A 9,196-nucleotide genomic window follows, 5' to 3' on the forward strand; every position below is an offset into this window, starting at 1 on the left:
TATTTTCTGTACGGAGCATAATAAATAAGAAAATGATTTTTTCCTCTTCAACGCTGTTAAATTTTCCGAGTTTGTTAAACCATATTATCGCTCAAATTTGCTGCATCCTTAAACGGGTCTAAAGAGAACCTTATGATATTTCCTAAACTTGACTGTACTATAGTTCCATGAATACTACGATTCCATGATTCAATTTAAACCCTTATTAAGGTTCCAGTAAAATGGTACCGTATTGTGATTCAACGTACTGATACCATGGCTCAAAGTTGACTCGATTTTTCTTAAGGTGTAGCATAGAGTCGATAATTAATAACTGTTTAAGATAATTCATAATCACAATTTTTGGTGATTTTGGGCCTGTCCCTCTTTGACAGCAAGAATTAAAAAAGTCTTCCATTTCTCTGAAAAAAAGTTTTTTTTTAATGAAACTTTTGAAATTTAATAGACTTTTTCTAATAAACGAAGTAAAATTTTTTATGTAGCAATTGTTTATACCCTCGTTGTTGTTTGTCTTCTGAGTTGGATTCCTAGCTGCACATATAAAATGTATTGTAAAATTAGTTTAATAATAATAATAATAATATTATATATGAAAGGGTAGCAGTCATGGTGAGTGGTGTTAGGCCAGTGAAAAAAAAGGGCCAAACCAACTGCAAAATTTATCCTGCAAGGCTTGAAAGGGTAGCAGTCATGGTGAGTGATGTTAGGCCACGCAGATAGCAGTTGGAAGGCAAAAAATATTTTATTAGCTTCACATAGTACATTTAAGACATTTTCCAGCAAAGGCGGAGCTCAAATTCGCCCTCCAAAACTGTGTGCTTAAGTTTTTATCTTAGGGAAAGTAGCAAAGGAATTTCCCTCTATTTTATTATATTTGAGGGGAAAAGGGAAATCCCAAGGATTACTATTGGTTTATGAAAGAGATCGAGCATTTCCCACACAGAGCAAAGGGAAATATGTCCTGCTCTTAATTAAATGCATAGTTGAGCCAAAAATAGATTTAAGAACAGGATGTGGCTTTTAAAAGTGTGAGAAAGAATTTCGAATAGAATAATTAATTAGTAATAAAGTAGGAGTTATTTTATAGCAAAGAAACTAACATAAAAAGATTAATAGAAGCTTTTTATGTTACATACATATATATATATATATATTGGTTAGAGAGAGAGAGAGAGAGAGAGATTTATGAGATAATGTAAGTAATTAAAAGTTCAGATTCATAAAACTGTTTTATCACTGGATTAAACACATAATAATTTAATGAAAACGTATTGTAAATTTCAATTATTTTTTTATTTACATTAGGTGCTGGGATGCCTTAAGAAAAATGGTGTCTGTCCAGGTGTTGAGGCTCTGATTGATTACATTTTCATTGATTTCATCTTGAACTGAAGAATGGTAAAAAAATTATCTGAATGAATCATGTTGGGTAAGTAAACGTTCTTAAAAATAACCTTTTTTAACTTCTGAAAGTTGAATAGCAAACTGTTCCGGCATACAAACTTTTTAAAGCATTTATTTAAAAAAAGAAAAATTAACTATTGCCCAGTAGAGAATGTTTATTTAAAAAAGAGTCTACTTTATTATCCAGTATCGTGTTTCTAATTTTTTTAAAAAAATAGTTACTGAAATAGCCGCCATTGGTGACCAGCTTGGTCATTTTTTATTGGTTTCTTGTATAACGCATGAACTTTGTTAACCTAGTCGAATGCACAGAACAACTATACTTAAATATTTTACATTTTGTAACCGTCGTTGAACAGCCGACCCACTTTTGGGTTTACGATTAATGAAAAGAGAAGAAAAAAAAAAATTTGAAATGAAATAAATAAAATAATTTTTAAAAAAAACTTTAATGTATAAATACATACGCCAAAGAGCCATTACATTATGACCACCCTCCATCTTTAAAAATGGGCTCGCCCAGGTTTTCATGGTTTCTCGCCCAGGAACAATGTTTTCATGGGACACATTAGGACCCATAATCCTCATAGAACAATCCCTGTCGTCTGTAAGCTACTTGAACATAGTTCACCCATTCATGGCAACAGTTTTTCCTGCGGGGGATGGTGTTTACCAACAGAATAATGCACCATGTCATAAGGGTCGAATCGTCGAGGAACATTCCAGTGACTTTCAAGTCATGTCTTGGCCCCCAAATTCACCTGACCTTAATCCTATAGATCACTTGTGGTCCTACTTGGAAAGCCGAATTCGTGCTGCCATGCTACCCCCTCGCAATGTGAGGGAATTGCAGGACCAGTTGGTGAGCTCTAGGTACCAGATACCCCAGACTACCTATCAGCACATTGTGGAATCAATGCCACGGCGGGTGATAGCAGTTTTGAGGGCTAAAGGTGGTCCTACATGTTATTAGCAGGGTGGTCATAATGTAATGGCTCGTCGGTGTATATTAAAAGGACATCACATGAAATAGCGTCTATTTAAATATGCTATTTTCATAACTGCTGTGAATTTACCACTGTTATTTATGACTGCTATGGTGAATTCCGCCCCTCTTTTTAAACGCCTTCTTTGCTGATTCTGAAAATGATCAGTATAAGGAAATGCCAAGGTTTTGTTAAAATGAAAAGCTTTTTGTGATCTAATTTTTTAAATTTAAAAAGTGATTCCAACCAGTGTTACCTGAACTAAGATTGAAAAGTAGCGAATGGGAGCTCCCAAATTAGCGGATTCCAATATTTTGCACCCCCCCCCCCTGAAAAAAAACGTTTATATCTATATACTAAATTTAAAAAAAAAAAAGTATAATTTCAATGCATTGAGTTAAAAATTTCGTCAAATTCAATATTCAATTGATTTTAACCCAGATTAAAAGTCACATAATTTATTTTCCCAGAAGATAATCGGTTAATAATGGTTGGAATTAGAGATTTTTTTTTCTCCATCACTCTTCCCGTGAATTTTCCCATACATATCTTAGCGATTTCAAGATTAAGAACGAGTCTAAGATTTGAAATGTAGATATGAAAAAATAATTGACTCAACGCAGCAAAACAAATCAAGAATCCAAAACTAAAGCGGATTCGTTTTCAACAAAAACTGTCCTTTTTAAAAAATGTAAGGCCTTTTTAATAAATCAACTGCAGACTTTACAGAATCATTATATTACGGGAAAGGAAAAAAAAATAATTAAAAAATTATTTCTGAAGGAAGAAAGTAGCACATTTTTAAAATTTGTAGCGTTTGAAAAATAATGAGTAGCCCAAAAAAACAGCGGGTTGTGGAAATACATGTTATTGAACCACCGATAGATGGCGGAGTTTATCCTTAGATTGTAACCGTAACTGCAAACTAAGATTTTGTAAAAAGCAAGAACCGCCACATTGTAATGTAGTAGTAGCATTGTCTACCATTGTACCGTATTATTCATGTTAACTATTTAAATATATTTTTGTTACTTACCCCTTGGTAATTATTGAGTAGTTTTCCTGTGTCATCAAGAAAACGAGAGAAAAGAATATATTCACTAATAATAGTAATAAATCTTCGGTGTATTTTACCCTATTAGAATTGGTTTAAGTTGAAAAGCGAAACGGGTAGACCAAATTCGATTTTCAGTAGCGGGGGCTTTTAAAAGTAGCTCTTGTTGTAGCCTTGTAGTTTAGTCGCTACTTATAGCCCAACCTGGCAACACTGATTCCAACGTTGCATTTTCTGGCATTACAATAATTTCGCAAAGAACTGAGAATTATTCATTGATTCTGATAATTTTCATCTAGATGGAAAAATCTATCTATATATATATATACTTAATGAACAAAATTAAAATATTGAAAACTCGTTTTTTCTATCAACACTCATAACGGTAGTGGGTTTTGACCTTCTGTGAAATATATCTGCATGCAGATTTTTTTTCCTGACAGATCTTGCCAATTCCATATCCAAATGGCTTTGAAGTTTACACTAATTAAGTCCAGTCATAGAAGGTTTGATTATCCTTCTGTTCTACTACCCATTGATTTATGTGTGCAAAACTTATATGTTGGGTAATTTGTATTGTATATAGGGTAACTTGAAATTGTAAATAGGCTCTGCAAATCTCATTGTTTGTCTTATATATACTAGGTCTAGTTAAGTGCCCCTGCCCGATATACCCATTATCAATGTTATTTTAAGGTTCAGTGCCACTGCCTAGTATGCATCCCGCACTCCGAACACTTTTGTTTCTCCTAATCCATCCTCAGCAGATCTATCCTCAGCAATCTATCCTCAGCAAATATCGAATAAATATAACAATATCAAAGATTAAATTAATATAAAATCGGATATAACAAATACTTCAGACATTCACCACAGCGACCATGTGATTGTTGACATTCACCGGTGAATGTTGACATTCTCTTGATTTCGGTCATTCACGGCCATCGATCAGCTGATCAACAGATCCATCGATCAGCTGATCGATCGACTGAGCGGATAGCAGTATTGCTCACATATCATTTTGTGTCTCTTTTTATGAATGTTGATCTAATAAAAGTTGTAAGACCATTTAGAGGCCGTTCATTAATGATGCCACACTATTCAGAATTTTTTTTAACCTTCATCTCCTCTCCTTTGTCATAAGATGTCACACTTCTCCTTTGTCATAAGATGTCACACTTCTCCTTGGTCATAAGATGTCGCACTTCTCCTTTGTCATAAGATGTCACACTTCTCCTTTGATATAAGATGTCACACTTTACCATAACCTCTTGTCAAGTTACGTTACATAAACATATTTCAGAAGATCATAAACAAATCAAACGTTATAGTTTCGACCGGCACAGCTTGGTTGGTATGGAGCTGAACTCACATTTGTGAGAACGAGAGTTCAAATCCAGCCTGCCGAAGACGATAAATTGTAATCGAGGACACTAATTGTTTGTAGTAAATAGTAATTGGTGCACGTTAGATCTGTCACAAAGTCCACCATGCTCCTATGTCTAATCAATACCTCTGGGGGTTCTGAAGTGGTGTTCTTTCTCTGGTTCAGGTCAAAATTACGATCTGCGGATGAATGAATGGATCTGCCCTATAAACTTGTGTGACGTATGCGTGTGGAAGAAGTCGAATTCTTGGCCATAGATGGCGCCACTGGAAAACAAGAACAATCAAACCCCCTCTGCCTTAATGGCCGACGACAACAACAACAACGTCATAGTTAATATTTATTTTTAAGCTTCGACAAATTTTTTAAATGGTCAATAAGAATGTTTACAAGTGTAATTATTTTGATGAAAAAGTTGAAAAAATATAAAACATAAATATTTAATCTGTTGATTTTAGATATTTTTATTTTAACCAAAATTTGAGATACTGATGGGCTTGTAGTCACCACCTCCCTTGTCGCAAACTGTCACAATTTCAGGAATCCCTTCCTTTCTCTGCAAGTGTGACTTCATTTATCGATGTCTCTTTAGGCATCTACTAGTTGACAGTATTCGTTTTTTAACTTTAATTTTTATTGTTGTTATCTGAATTAATTACAGTTCTCAAATCACAGAGGTTTTTTAAGGTTTTCAAGTCCATGCGTATCAAGTTCAAAAACATGATTTTTAGTTCTATTTTTAGTCGGGACAATATATTTTAATTTTTCCTCCATTTATTTTAAGGCTAATAAAAATCAATAAATTTCTTATTTAACTTTGGAATGCAACCAATGCATTCACCTTATGGGAATTTCGGAAGAAAAAAAACCCGTGTAACTGCAACCATCTCTCGTGATTACGAGAGAAAATGACGTAACACTTGTATATTAAACATCTGATTATTTTAAAGTAGGAGATTCGATATCCTTACACTCAAGCTCATCACACACAGCTTTGCAAAAGAGATTAACTATCATCCTCCGTTGCTGGAAAAGAAGATCACGTGATCGGGAAGAAAACATTCGATCTAATATCATACGCGACAAACAGATTAAATTCCTCTCATCTCTTTTACCAATTCCAATTAATTCTTTGTCAAACATGCTCCTTGGAAGTAAATTTTATTTCCAGCTTCTCAAGTGCGATGAGGAACTTTTCTGAAGAGGAATGAAATATTTCCGTTTTCCAAATAGAATTTCTTTGTTCTCAATCATTGGAACTATTACGTTGATCTCATGTGAACCAATATTGTCAGCAATCGTTGATCCGCTTAACATCGCTGATTATTTATACTCTAACTCTTCTGTTGAAAATCGTTTAATTTAATCCGTTTAATGTTTAGTTAACACGCATAAAAATTAAAGAAATGTTTTGAGCAAAATTTTGCAACTTTTACGCTACAATTAGGAATTCTTAAATATCGATAATATTGATTCATATCAGATTGGTATAAATAATTTTCAATAAAATTTTCCTTTATATTTGTTATTCCTGTTCATAACAACTTATGTCACATGTCAAAAATGCAGTACTCTGGTCAAATTATGCCACCAAATGAGACTTGTTGACTGTGGCTTATAAGGATTGAGATAAACTGTTGACGATGAGCAATTGAATATTACCAATATTATAAACAGAAATCAATTAAATATTACAGCTACTAAAAATTAATTTTTTTATTTTACCGAGTTCAATATAGTTGCTACGAGCAATTTAAATAATTTGAATAATAAATTCGAAACGAAAGGAAAGCAAACCGAAATTTTAACGATATATATTTCATATAAATATAGTATCATAGTATCTTTATATTTCCTTACTTTGTATTTTATGTATGTAGGCGCGTCTTTACTAGTGTTTTCTTAGTGTACTTTTAACTTGTGATTTTTGTGTAGCATTGGATTTTAATCTTTATTTCAATATTTGATTTTCTTATTTAGTTTTTCCAATATGAGGCTTCGGGGGCACAGTCAGCTTTTGGTTCAACCACTGACTACAGAAAGACACCAGTGTGTCCCCGGATGAAGTGCTGTTTTTGCTAACTTACTAATCTTTAAAATTTCGTTTTGCTTATTTTTGGTTTTTAACTTTTTATTTAAATTGTTTACAAAAGACAAATTTGGTATTAGCTGCTTTTAGCGCTTTTTCATTTTTACTTATCATTTTAAATTTTTTATCCTAAAATTTTTTATTCTAAAATTTGTTTAAATCAGTTTTATACTTTGATTGGATATAGTTGCTACCTTAATTTTTCTGATTAAATACAGTCGAACTTCTATTTAGCGAACTTCCATTTTACGAATTTCTCTATTTTGCGAATATTTTCGAGAAACCAAGAACATTTTGGAAATTTCTTCCTAAAATAACTTCCAAATAACGAAGTGAATTTTCTATTTAACGAACTTTTCATTTCCCTATTTTCCAAAATATTTCAGAACATTTCAAACTTGCTAACGCATTTTATGGAGAAAATGACCTTGAATTAATTTTCGACGCCTCTGCTTTATGTAATGTTTTACTGCTTTCTCTAAAAGTTATTTTAGTAAAAACAGTAAAATCCATTTCCTTTCTTTTGTGCATTTCAAACAAAATACTCAGTCCAAATTATTGGATTTTATCAGTAGCAATTAAACTTAAAAACGCATGTGGTAGTGTATGTTTAAAATTACTTTTGTAATAAATGCAGCTATAATTTTATACATAAATTTAGATTTTTTTTTTAGTTGAAAATGTATCTAGCAAAATAGTGTAACACAGGATAATGTTTTGTTCTATTCTTACTTTTGATGCAAATTTCTTTTATGGTTAAGAATTATAAAATAAGTAGTTAATACTAATTTACAAGATAACGGTGCATCAATTGCTGTTTTAATTATGCCTACTGTTTATGAATTTAAAATCCTGTTCTGTGTTGTTTAAGTATTTTAAAAGGTGATTTTCTATATAACGAATTTTCCATATTACGAACTTATTATCGAGATTTAGCGACTTCGTTAAATAGAGGTCCAACTACTTGAATTCTGATGTAGCAGAATCAGAAGAAGCTAGTAAATTCATTTCTTTTTGGAGATGCTTTGTTCAAGCTATCGCTTTTGCCAATCGTAGTTACTTACATCATTACCAAAACTTACAAAAAGGACTTACTAAAACATATATCAGTATCGTTAAAAATATATTGATATTGATAACAATAGGCTAAAACCTAAGTCGCAATTTAGTTTTGAATAATATCGATACTTCGTTTCGATAGTATTGAGTTCTATTGATACTTTGTTTCGATAATATCGGGAATTGATGTTAACCAAAGGCTGTATCGATTAAAAAATTCTTTTAAAATACTTTCAAAAAGTTCATTTGAACTGAAGCTATCTTTAATTTGCTAAGACTGGAATTCAATTGTTGTGAAAAATTATATTTAGGAAGAACTTAATGAGAACTTGAACTCTCAAAAAATTTAATTTAAATTGCCTTATCCTGAAATATTCTTTTTATTATCTCTGTGAAAAACTTAGTTTTATGAAAAATTTATTTAAAGTTCTGTCTAATATGAAACTTTAAAATCGAGTTTTACCTTTGATAACAGTGTGAATTTGTGTTAAAAAAAAGTTGTTTATTTAAAAGTTTGAGTAAATTTTTTTTAGAAAAATTAAATTGGTTTTTAGTTATTGATTTATTAAAAGTTTGTATTGATTTTGGATTGTTTTTATTTATCAAATTGAGTTTTAATTGCTTTTATATTCGAATTTTTTTAAAAGCTTGCATTAGTTTATATTTTTCAAACGTTCGAATTGATTTTTCAAACCTGATACTTTAAAAAATTGAATTTAATTACTTGGATTTGGAAAATCAAACTGCTTGTTTTTAAGAGCTTCATTTCAGGTTTTCAAAAAAAAAGTTGAATCTCCAAGCGTTCTCCAATTGATATTTCTTGAAATCTGCATATAGGTTATCTGAGAAATGAGCAGCTGGACTCTGATGATGAGGCTCACATCCATAAAACAAGGAAGGCAGATGTCTTTTGGTGATCGAAGATAATTTGAGATTGACTTTTTTTTAATGATGGGCCCTTTGACAAGTGTTGAGACAATTTTGCAATTACGGCCCGCGCTTCTCTCTTCGTTTTGCGAATGCCCTATCTATGGACAGATAGTCGTTTGCGGCACTTCTACCTCCACACTTTGACAGCCCATAAAAATAGAAGATAGACGCTGGGGTAAGTAATGGCTGCTTTTTTTCCTGGCTTCTTTTTATCATTTTCTTAATTTTATGTACATACTCTTGCATGAGATATAGTGATCCATAAACACCTTATTTTAATTTTATAT

At 31.9% G+C, this 9,196-nt stretch overlaps 1 long non-coding RNA gene across 2 annotated transcripts in view; it reads left to right on the top strand.

Annotated features, from left to right (window-relative positions):
- LOC107451852 (uncharacterized) overlaps positions 1 to 9,196 on the top strand; it is a 224,645-nt gene that overhangs the window by 49,716 nt on the left and 165,733 nt on the right. For both annotated transcript variants that reach the window (XR_011636684.1, XR_006225411.2), the window contains exons 2-3: positions 1,306 to 1,429; positions 8,817 to 9,084. This is a non-coding gene — a long non-coding RNA (uncharacterized lncRNA). The remainder of the gene's footprint in view (positions 1 to 1,305; positions 1,430 to 8,816; positions 9,085 to 9,196) is intronic.

This window comes from Parasteatoda tepidariorum, chromosome 4 (genome assembly GCF_043381705.1).
Source record: "Parasteatoda tepidariorum isolate YZ-2023 chromosome 4, CAS_Ptep_4.0, whole genome shotgun sequence".
Taxonomy (NCBI): domain Eukaryota; kingdom Metazoa; phylum Arthropoda; class Arachnida; order Araneae; family Theridiidae; genus Parasteatoda; species Parasteatoda tepidariorum.